The following is an 8,196-nucleotide window of genomic DNA, read 5'->3' on the forward strand; positions in this document are numbered from 1 at the left end:
TAACTCAATTATACATTCAATTTACACAGGTATGTATGAATATGATATACTATAATTGTATATCCTGTGTATTACAAATTGGCTGCTATACACTGGTGTGTATACATCATGTGTACATATGTAATAGATATACACAATGTAGTATAGCTTACCACAGCTTGTTGGCATGGCTACGTGGGCACAGTACATACAGCTAACTTATTATTAAATTCTTATGTATTCTGTGCTATTTTTAAAGAATTTATGTATAAAAATGTAATTCAATAAACTGTAACACACACAACAACAGCTCCATTGTCATCCCAAGTGGCATTAATCTAAGCTTGCCTTTATGTAGAATTACATTTGTATAGAAAAAAAAACATTAAGATGTTCTCTGTCATGGTGGCTTTTCTTCATCTACACCAGGCCTGACCCAGTTGGTGGTTGCTGTACATCAATTCAAGCCATACATGTAGTACTATTTTCACCAGGCTGCATCTGCCAAGACATAGTTATTTTAAAGAGCACATAGGCTACAATTACCAGTATAAAATTTATGGTACAACTTTATAACTGACTGAAAGAAACTGCAAAAGAACAGTTGTAAAGTTGTAAATGCTCAGAACAGTTGTAAAGTTGTGAATGCTCAGACATACAGTACTTACCAGTTGTATGTCATACAGCTTCAGTTCTCTTCGCTGACTGAATCTGCAAAGGATATCAGTTGTTAGTGAACAAATGCTAGTGAAAACTTACCAGCTGTCCATCGTACACATGGGTACTCTCTGTTGAGTGAATCTGCCAAGGATATCGGTCATTATTATACAAAGGCCGTGGTCATACTTAGCAGTTGTCTGCCGTAAACTTGGGTACTCCTTGATGGCCGAATGATATTGATTGTTAGTGCACAAAAGGCTATTGCAAGTTGTCCATCATACAAAGACCATGGTCATTATTGTCCATTGAATAACTTGAGTATACTTTGCTGACTGAATCTGTCAAGAATATAAGCTGTTATTAGTATGCAAAGGCCATGATCATACTTACCGATTGTCTATCATTATAACTTCAGTACTCTTTGCTGACCGAATCTGCCAAGGATATCGGTTGTTAGTGCACAAAGGTCATCGTACAACTTGAGTACTCCCTACTGAGTGAATCTGGCACACTTTACTGGTTGAATCTATCATACCAAGAATATCAGTAGTAAGTGCACACAGGCTATAGGTTATGAGGGACAAAACTGTGCAAAACTGTGTAAAACATGACTTTAAATTCACAAAATCTAGAGAGCATCATTATACATTACTTCACTAAGGTAATCACTCAATGATTTCATCAATATAAAATTATATAGAAAACTGTCAATATTCACAAATTTGCAAGAATTTCATCCCTCAAAAATTTCTAGCATTTGTTGTCATTTCATCGATGCTTTTTTAATTATACAGTATTTAGGCATACTTAACAGTTGCTGGTGGAACATGACTGTTGGCGTACATAACATCTATGCTTTTGGGTAATGTCGTACACCACATTTATACCGCTGCAGTACCGGGAACATTGGCTTCATCGTCATATCATACACAAAGTATTAGGAGGATCTGTATACTTGAAAATTATTATTAAGTCCTATATAAGGTAGGTAGTCAATTTAACTTTTAAGAACAGTATGTAAGCCACAGTGGTAACTAGCAACATGCATACATACATTTGGCCAAGACTGTGATATTAATATAGTCACCTGTAGTAACACTATAGTCACCTGGCTACTTGTTCTTCCTTAATAAATTTTGTTACAAAGGCCAGCTACCCAAACGTTTGATAGCACACACTGAAAGAACAAGTAGGCCTTACATAATATATATTTAGTACGGACTATTCAGGCGTAGAGAAACGTGTAAAACCACTGGAAGCGAGCATATGCTCACCTCTTTGATATGATTGGTTATAGTACCTATCTCTAATGAAAATTTTAATGAGCTGGACACATGCAAGTGCTGTTGTTTTCCATGAGTAATGGTGCACCGCAGTGCTGATTCACTGGGTAGGCGCGACCACATGTCTGCACATCCCAGACCAAACTCGTTTGTATGGAATTTTCTATTTAGCCAAATTTTCTGCTGACGCCTTCATAACTCTATAATGTTTAGCACTACGGGTATGATTTCAGTTAAGTCATACAAGAGACCAAAAAGTAAGCTGCATACTTTCGTATAGTGTGATAGAGACTTTAGTCTATAATAAAAATGATTCATTGTAGATTGGTCACTTACTACACACAGTGTAGAATTATTCACAGATTCTTTAACTATATGTATGTGATTACACCCAACATTCTTTGTTTGTGTACAGTCATGAACATCCATTGTAATGCCAGTTTACAGCAATGATTGCCAATTTACCAGACCACCACTGGAACATGAAGCATGACAAAGTGAAACTTGACAATCTATGAGGTACATACAGGCTGCTGTTGCTTCCTCCAAGAAAATTTCATATATAGATCCTCTGAGGATGAATTATAGAGAAATTTCAGTAATTTATCATAATTGTCTCAAATGCTGATTCACTGGGTAGGCGCGACCACATGTCTGCACATCCCAGACCAAACTCGTTACTATGGAATTTTCTATTTAGCCAAATTTTCTGCTGACGTCTTCATAACTATGTTTAGCACTATGGGTATGATTTCAGTTAAGTCATACAAGAGACCAAAAAGTAAGCTGCATACTTTCGTATAGTGTGATGGAGACTTTAGTCTATAATAAAAATGATTCATTGTAGATTGGTCACTTACTACGCACAGTGTAGAATTATTCACAGATTCTTTAACTATATGTATGTGATTACACCCAACATTCTTTGTTTGTGTACAGTCATGAACATCCATTGTAATGCCAGTTTACAGCAATGATTGCCATTTTACCAGACCACCACTGGAACGTGAAGCATGACAAAGTGAAACTTGACAATCTATGAGGTACATACAGGCTGCTGTTGCTTCCTCCAAGAAAATTTCGTAGATCCTCTGAGGATGGATTATAGAGGAATTTCAGTAATTTATCATAATTGTCTCAAATTATGGCTGATCTCATATCACTCACTGGTCTGGTTTCATTTAGCCACCAGAGTATAACCAGAAAATGCCAATTCAAGTATTTTAGTCATCATAGTGTAAAAACAGTGTGTGTGTGTGTGTGTGTGTGTGTGTGTGTGTGTGTGTGTGTGTGTGTGTGTGTGTGTGTGTGTGTGTGTGTGTGTGTGTGTGTGTGTGTGTGTGTGTGTGTGTGTGTACTGTGTAGCATTAATATTTATTATGCATATGTGTGTGTGCATTTGCATGTGTGTACTGTGTAGCATTAATATTTATTATGCATATGTGTGTGTGCATTTGCATGTGTGTACTGTGTAGCATTAATATTTATTATTAGGGACCTGCCGATTATGTTAGCATAATTTTGAGCATAATAGGTACCTAAAAGCATTGAGCATAATGCCAGCATAATAGGTTAAATATTTGTACGATAGTGTAAACTCTTGCTGGGAAAATGACAATTGCAAAATAAGATGGATATACTCTAATAGAGCAGTCAGTAACTCTAATAGAACAATCATCAAACTGACTGTTCTATTAGAGTATATCGATCTTGTCTCTTACATGCAGGCATGCAGCAAGAATTTATTATTTGTGTTCCAGCCACTCATTTTTTTCTTTCTATATAGTGTTAAACTAGTAGCAAAGCATATGAACTAAGGCATGAACATTGAGCATAATCAAGCATAATAGGTAAATATTGAGCATTAATTTAAGCATAATAGGTGAATTTTTTGAGCAGTGCAGCATAGCATAATAGGTAAAATTATCAGCATAATCGGCAGGTCCCTATTTATTATGCATATGTGTGTGTGCATGTGTAATGTACTGTAGCCTACCTATACACACATGTAGGCTCACTTATCTCGTTCATAAAAAGGATAAGCTTGATCACTGATGTAAGTTCCAGGGGAGACCACAGTTTTCTCCTGCAGTGTAGCCTTCTCCATCACATCGTGTAGGTACTGTAGAAACAGGAGTACACACCATAAAACTTTCAGTAGCCACCCACACTATGAATAGGAATACATATATACATGGAATCCTTGCAGTACACTAATCCCTATAAACACTGTAATCAACTAGGATGACCTTCACACATACCTGTACAAACATATGACACTCAGTTACTGTAGTAGCCCTACGTGAAATTTAAAAAAAATCGATGCACTAAAATTTTCTCCAATTTCCTTCTTCTATAGCTCATTTAAATTGCCATGCACTACTTTTCCAACAAAATCTGAGGTATCTATTTGCCATGCACTACTTTTCCAACAAAATCTGAGGTATCTATTATGTGTCATGAGATATGTCTTTTATTGCATTTTGCAATACAAAATTTGTTACACCAGGTTGGTTGGGTCATTGTGGTGCCAAAATTTCCATGAATTAGATCATTGTGCTCATAGAGGGTTGCTCTACACATATCACACCTGAAAAGTTACCAGACACAAAGTAGGCTGTACACAATAATTAATTTTACAGAAACATATTGCACATACTTCTTAGCTGTCATTTTAGCCATGAGCAAACAGTTTGTACAATGATTGTTTTACAGTATACAGTCAAACCTCTCTAATGCGACGCTCAATGGGAGCCATAGATTTTGCTGAATAAAGGAGGTTGTTGGATTATCAAGTCACCTCTGTAATCCGACATTATACAATATGTCAGATTATGCAGTAAATAACAGGTAAAACAGATCACACAATGTTTTAAACATGAATTAATTTTAGAATTTGTAAGTATTACAGCTTTTTTCTATTACTGTCAACCAATTAAATACTTTGGTTGCTTAAAAATTATTTTCTGTGATTATTCTAATGCCGCTATTATTCTCTGTCAGATTACAAAGGTCAAAAACAATGCATTTCCAAGTCTAGAGAATCACAGTTTGTGTCGGATTATGGGGTACAGAGTTGTCAGATTACAGAGGTTGTTTTCTATACAAAAATGTTGGTAAATGACATTTCAGTCGGATTCTGGATTATGCAGGTGTTGGATTAGAGAGGTTCAACTGAATATACAATTACTGTTTTACAGAGGACACCTGCATAACCTGGACACTTAGTTGAGGCCCCAAAGTACCAGCTTTTACATGTAAACTGACCTGGAAAATCAGGACATCTTAATAATCAGGACATTTTTGGTTGATCCCAAGGTGTCTTTAATACACAGGTTCCACTGTAATGAATTTATATTTCATTTTGAATATCAGGACACCCTCCTATCTCACATAGCTAGACCAACTTTTTCAGGGGAAGTTCCACTGCTTGGTGCAAATTGGCAAAGCCATTATCTTCTTACTGTTTAGGTTCTGAGACTATTATACTTTAAAATGTGGCACAGTGTTTGCTTGAACACAACAGGATACAAAACAAGCATGTTGCTCAATAGCAAAAGGCTTAGTCAGTCTGGCTATGCGAGATTTGTTGGACTCCTGAACATACATACAAACTAAATCATCTGTACATAATACTTGATACATCACTCTTAACCTACACTTCGGATGGTGGTGGTCTATCAAAGCGTCGTACCAATGATGGTGACCGGCTATACAATATGACACAGTGGGAGATACAAAATGACACAGCGAGACATACAATATTATGACACAGTGAGACACATAATATGACACAGTGGGACTAACACGTGCAAAAGCAGTGATGTCATGCTTAGAGGTGTGTCCAGAATGAGTGCGACTATTCAAACTGGACCACACCCATTTTTCTCCCTACAAAGATAAAGTGGTCTAGCCAGGTGAGACTAGTACATAAAGTATAACATGCTTAAGTAATCTGTAAAGGACAATACAAACATATCATAGATCCTTTACACTCTAAGGATCTATGAACATATCCACTCACCAAGAGGAATGTAGTAGTGAAGGTAGTATTCACAGCGGAATCAACACTAATAACTAACTAGTTACTGTCTGTCCAGTTTGCCACATAACTGTAGGAATTTGCGCGGTGGTCTAGGACGATGAGCTCTTCCAGAGTATCAAATCACGTGATTCGTAAGTGTTCGAATTTATAAGCAACACTAGTTTTACAACCGGATGCGGTTAGACCTCTTTTGCCGAGAGCTCAGACTAGCAGTGTGTGAAGTCTAGCGCAGTTCTTTTCATCCGAGTTTTTATCGATGATACTTTGTTTCATTGCGCACTGTTCTGTCGGGTCGGAGGCACTTTTATGTGAGCACCGCCTCCAGAGGTGAGTCAGTGTAGCTATTAATGTTCACTTCTTATTGCCGTGGTGTACTAAATATTAATCTTTTAGGTGTTAGCTAGACGCGCGTAGTTGTATCGCTCTCAAGACTAGGTCAAGGCGTCGTGCTCCACTAGTATCACGGTAAGCGTACATGAATTGTGCGTGTGGTTCATTAAAGTTTCTGTTTATGTAGTTTTGTCTTTAGGTACAAAAGCACATTTAAAAGGTTTGTTAGTTTACTTGTTGTCTATACTGTTTTACGGGCTGATGATTCAATGCAGGTATTGTATGGAAGTTGCTTTGGCGGCATAGTTTGCTGCATCATGCACTGACATAATAATAGCTTGGTAAGCAGTAGTGCTTCTTTCTTGCCAGCTTTAATTTTTCTTTTCAATGATAGTGGCAATGGAACTGCTGCTGCTTATTATGATTGCACAGCATTTCAATAGTTACAGGTATGTCTGTTGTCGTATTACTGACTAACTATTTTAAAGTATTCATTTTGTAGGGCTGAATTGTAGAATCACATGCTACTGATACTTCATTGTGTAGATGCCAGGCACATGATCATGATTGAGTTAACTGTGTTTATGCAGTGAACAGGTATAATAGCTTTTCATAGTTGTCTATTGGAGAATACACCTTTTCTATTGTAGAACAGTGTGTGGAGTTTAGGAGATGTGAACTAGGAAGAAGAATTATGTCCACACATGTACATCTGGTGAATTTATCAGCTTCGTTTCATTGGTAAGGCCACAAAAGAGCATTTGAATCATTGTTAAGTGATTTCTTTTGTCTGTAGACGTCGTTTGATGATGAGACCTATATAGAAGAAGAATGATGTACCTGCTACTTTTATCAAAGTGAACACTACTGGACACATTTCATGTTGTTTACTCAATGTTGTACAATTTTAAATTTTTTAATATGAAACCTCTAATCTTATAATAGTAAAGATATTCACATCAGATATACTACATTGAGTTACACCACAATTATACATTGGTGAGTATATCAAATATGTATTTCTTACATATGCACATATTATACTTATGTAAACAGAGGTTATACACGTGGTTAACCAGTAGTGTATAAGTCAATTATACTCATATATTATACATAGTAGTGTAAATGGTATCTATACACAGGTACAACCATGGTGTATAACAGATGTGCCACACATGTGTATCCTTGGTGTATATCATAATAATACATCAGTTATACACCTATGTATTTCAAATGTTTTGCATGGTGTTAACAGGAAGAAAGAAAACGCAATTTTCACACCTATGTAGCTCTGTGATCCCATATGCGATTGGAACTAAATTTGCTAGAGAGGTTCCGGCCAGTAAGGGGAGTATACACACCAAATTTGAAGAAAATCGCTCTAGCCATTTCCGAGATACGAGCGAACAAAATTTCGTTTTCATTTCTTCGTTTTTTTCTTCTTCTACTTCTTCATTTCGCACACTTCGCAAAATCCGCCATAAAACACGAATGCGTGCTCGGATCGGGCTGAAATTTAGCACACTTAAAGGGCTCATTAAGGCGGATCTGTGTACCAACTTTGGTAGGAATCCGATGAACATTCACGGAGTTATGACCGATTATTTGCGTAAAATAAGGTCGAAGGTCTGTCACGCCTACAGGGTAAACTCCTTTGAGGAATCAGTTGAAAATTGATATGTAGATGGAGCAACCATCGTAGGAGTGCCTTTTTGTGGTTTGAAAGGAATCGGGATAAAGACCAAGGAGATATGACACAAAACCCGACCTGTGTCAAAATTACGCAATCGATTTTTACGAATAAAAAAAACTATTATTTTTCGTGTCTACCAGGCAAACCGCTTAGAGCAATGAGCTGAAAATCAGTATGTAGCTGGAATAATCATCATAGAAAGTCCT

General features: G+C 36.8%; 1 long non-coding RNA gene across 11 annotated transcripts; it reads right to left on the reverse strand.

Moving 5' to 3' along the window:
• Positions 1–240: 240 nt before the first annotated feature.
• LOC136247467 (uncharacterized) lies at positions 241–7,516 on the reverse strand. Of its 11 annotated transcripts, XR_010697584.1 has the most exons (9): positions 5,947–7,473; positions 5,582–5,632; positions 5,190–5,263; positions 4,651–4,724; positions 3,941–4,044; positions 1,030–1,165; positions 739–977; positions 648–690; positions 241–480 (listed from the first exon to the last, which is right to left on the reverse strand). It is a non-coding gene; the product is annotated as an uncharacterized lncRNA (long non-coding RNA). The 11 variants fall into 11 exon arrangements; XR_010697577.1 differs by having other exon boundaries at positions 1,030–4,044; positions 5,947–7,516; XR_010697583.1 differs by lacking the exon at positions 4,651–4,724 and having other exon boundaries at positions 5,947–7,458.
• Between the last annotated feature and the right edge of the window lie 680 nt (positions 7,517–8,196).

Source organism: Dysidea avara, chromosome 2, assembly GCF_963678975.1.
Source record: "Dysidea avara chromosome 2, odDysAvar1.4, whole genome shotgun sequence".
NCBI lineage: Eukaryota > Metazoa > Porifera > Demospongiae > Dictyoceratida > Dysideidae > Dysidea > Dysidea avara.